Below are 4,068 nucleotides of genomic sequence, written 5' to 3'. Positions count from 1 at the left end.
AAATTAATTGCTATATTTTTGTGTGAAAACCTCATCCAGCAACATTTCTTTGTTATTCTGCACCCCAAGAAATACTAAAGCATAACTTGATCAATTTGAAGTTCAATTTTAACAACCATCTTTATGGCCAGAATGGAGCCTTGTAGGAGCTGACTACATGCAAGAGGGGCTTTTTGCTTTGTCACTTACGAATCTCCCTTGCCCTTCAGAGGAAACCTGAATCTGTGCTCTTCTTTGAATGAAATTTTAAATGTAAGATAATATGACAGAATAATTGGTTTATGAGATTATTACATCAACTAAGCATCCTTCCTCCTCCAGGGCCCTGTATTTCTGCAAATAAGCAAAAAGCTTAAAACTACTTTAGTTTGGGGCTTTTGAAGCACCCTTTTACTGATGATCTTAGTTGGGGCTGCTATGACAAAGTACATTGACTGGGTAACTTATAAACAAAAGTAATCTATTTCTCATGATTCTGAAAGTTGAAAGTCTAAGATTAGGGTTCCAGCAGGGCTGGGTTCTGGATCACACATCTGGGCTACAGGGTGCCGTCTTCTCTTTGTATCCTCACATGGCAGAAAGAGACAAAGAGTCTCTGGGATCTCTTTTATAACATGAGCACTCCAATCTCATGACCTAATCGCCACCCAAAGGCCCCACTTTCTAATACTGTCATCTTGGGGGATTAGGTTTTCAACGTATGAATTTGGGAAAGGACAAACATTCAATCCATTGCACTGACTAAATATAAAAGAAGTCACTCATCAAGTCAGGCTTTCTAGGACTATCAAAAATAACAAAAGAATCAAGAGAAGGGGAAAAACTAATCAAGAATGACATTGGGAAGAAAAAATTTCATAAAACTCGGTAGTGCTTATGGACAAGGCTGGCTGCATAATCTGAAAGGCCCATTGCAAACAATTAGGGACTCTTTGAAAAGTAGCAAAAAAAAAAAATGCCATTCAATATAGTAGAACATAGAGTTTTTTTCTTTTATTTCTATCCCACAACTTGCCATGGTGATTTTTATTTCCTATTTAATGTTACTCTGAAAACTAATTAAAACTTTGAATTACTAGCACAAATTTTATCATACATATTCCTGTTGCTTTAAGTACAAATATAAAGACATCTGACTTGAATGCAGAATCACCAAATTTAGACAATCTCATCTTGTTGTTCACACATGGATATGCACCAAAGGAAACAGTGCATAAACCTAACCTAATCTTTCATTTCACCTCTTGCTACCTGCACATTCTACCAACTTTTTACGCTAGGCTACAAATTAGTAAGGAAGAATTGAAAGGCAAAGGAATATCTCATCATCTCATCATGTCATCATTTTCACCTATTTGGCAAATGCAAAGTAAGACAAGTAAAAAGGGAAATAAAGGGTTACTTGATAAGTCCTGATTCTTAAAATCCATTGTTTCATTTTTTTGGTTTTTGGTTTTTTATTTTCATTCAAAGGAATTTCTGGTTTGTTTTTGATATACCATCATAGACTTTTCTAGAATGCCACTGTTTAAGAGAACATGCTAACTATTTTAGCTTGATTGTATACCCATTCTGTTAATCATCAAAATATGGAACGAGGTAAATCCTACAGGACAAACAACCTGGTTTCTTTCATGAATAAATTGCAGGGAACCAAGAATGTCAAGATGTGGTTACCTGTAGATGAAAAAGATTTTAAACTGTCTATCAACCAAATGTAATTAGCAAACCTTGCTGGATTCTGATTTAATCAAATCAGCTGGGGAAAAAATGTATGTGAAAAATTTGAAAATTGATGGAATAATGTGATAATATTTGGAAATAATTGTTAATACTTTAGATAACAGTAGAATATGTAGGCTTTCAGAAAACAAGGATTAACTTATAAAGACAAATACAAAAACACAGATATAATTATATGTCTGGAACCCAAAATAATCTTGTGGTGTACATCATATAAGACTATCATGAGTTCATAATAGCTGAAGTCTAGTACAAAGAACACATATCTGACCTATCGATGGTTCACACCAGTGAACTTAGCCTATCGGAACCGAGAATTCATTCATTCTTAAGTTTTTACCCAATGTAAGATATAGATTTTGGAGTAAGGTAGAAACACTGGCAGCTAAGAAGAGGAGAGAGATTTTGCATTTTGCTGTTTGGTTTTTTGTTTTGTTTTTCTCTTGGTACCTGGGATTGAACCCAGGGGCCCTTAACCACTGAGCCATATCCTCAGCCTTTTTGTACTTTATTTAGAGACAGGGTTTCACTGAGTTGCTCAGGGCCTGGCTGAGTTGCTGAAGCTGTCTTTGAACTGGCGATCCCCCTGCCTCAGCCTCCTGAGCTGCTGGGATTACAGGTGTGTGCCACCACAGCAGGTGAGAGCAGAGAGTTTAGTGATGAAGTAGGAGAAGGATTTATGAAGGCTCTGGGAAGAGTCTTGGTCTGAACTACGGAGTGCCATGCAGATGTTGAGTACTGCTGCCTAAGGCATAAAGTCGTGAAATCAACATGGCATCATCAACTTTGAAATTTAGAAACAATGGAGAAGACTCAAGAAACTGTCCAGAGAATTATTCTGGAGCCCTGCAAGTGCTTACTTCAGTTACCAGGTAAACAAGTGAGAACCAAACTCTCACAGGCAATTTAATCATTGGCTGAAAGTTCCAGAAGACAAATTACGGATCAACACTGAAGTGGCAGAAATGTTGCATATGCCAGTTTACTCATTGAGGATATCAAAGACAGCTCAAAACTCCAATGTGGCTTTCCAGTGGCACACAGCTTCTATGGAATTCCATCTGTCATCAATTCTGCCAATTATGTATATTTCCTTGGCATAGAGAAAGTCTTAACTCATCATCCAGAGGCAGTGAAACTTTCACCCCCCAGCTTTTGGAACTCCATCAGGGACAAGGCCTGGATATGTACTGGAGGGATAATTACACTTGTCCCACTGAAGGAGAATATCAAGCTATGGTGCTGAAAAAGACAGGTGGACTGTTGGGATTAGTAGTAGGTCTCATGCAGTTTTTCTCTGAATACAAAGAAGATTTAAAGCCATTATGTAATACACTTGGGTTCTTTTTAAAATTAGACATGATTATGCTAATCTGCATTCCAAAGAATATAGTGAAAACAAAAAAAAAAGGTTTTGTGAAGATCTAACAGAGGGAAAATTCTCCTTCCTTATTATTCATGCTATTTGGTCAAGGCCTGAAAGCACCCAGGTGCAGAACATCTTATGGCTGCAGAAAACTCAGATATTAAAAAAAAATATTATGTACATTATCTCAAGGATGTAGGTTCTTTTGAATATACTTGGAATACTCTCAAAGAGCTTGAATCTAAAGCCTGTAAACAAATTGAAGCACATTGTGGGAACACTGAGCTAGTGGCTCTAATAAAGCACTTAAGTAAGATGTTCAGTGAAGAAAATGAATAATATTAAGCCATTCTTGACTGAGTCCAACAGCTTCCTTTAGTTGATTGGTTTTTCTTTTAGCCTATTATCTTTTCACAAATTTGGACCAAGCTTGAGTCCTCAAAAACTGAGTAAATAGAGATGGTGTGAGTGAAATTGTTTGAATGTAGAAACCCCTCCACATATGTAATACAAAGTTAAAAGAACGAAAAGGAATCATGTTTGTGTAGGTCTAATTAGAATGTTAGAAGTTGTTTTGGAAGGATATTGTGACCAACTCTGTCATACTACCACGAATATTCTATTGATTCTGTCAATAAAAAGTACTAGCTTCTGCGGGGGAAAAAAAAGATATAGATATCAACTATATAATACTTATTGGTGTACATATATATATTTTCCTCCATTGATAGTGGAGGTGTGTTCCAATAAATCCATGATAAGTTGAAAATATCATAAGGTGAAATGCATTCAATATTCCTAACCTACTGAACATCCTAGACTTGCCAAAATAGTGCACTAAACAGTATGTTGTGTTCCCCTCAGGATCAACTGGCCGACTGGAAGCTGCCACACACTACCACTACCTAGCCTCTGAAGGGACTGTCATACTGCATATCACTGACCAGGAAAAGATCAAA

The 4,068-nt window shown here is 36.8% G+C and overlaps 1 pseudogene; it reads left to right on the top strand.

The window, feature by feature from the left end:
* The first annotated feature begins 2,545 nt into the window (after positions 1–2,545).
* Positions 2,546–3,448, top strand: LOC124082044 (geranylgeranyl pyrophosphate synthase-like; annotated as a pseudogene).
* The last annotated feature ends 620 nt before the right edge of the window (positions 3,449–4,068 follow it).

The sequence above is a fragment of the Marmota monax genome, unplaced genomic scaffold (assembly GCF_021218885.2).
Source record: "Marmota monax isolate L192 unplaced genomic scaffold, Marmota_monax_Labrador192_F-V1.1 WCK01_AAM20220418_F8-fsc00044, whole genome shotgun sequence".
NCBI classification, from domain to species: domain Eukaryota; kingdom Metazoa; phylum Chordata; class Mammalia; order Rodentia; family Sciuridae; genus Marmota; species Marmota monax.
This window is presented reverse-complemented; position numbering and strand designations above follow the sequence as displayed.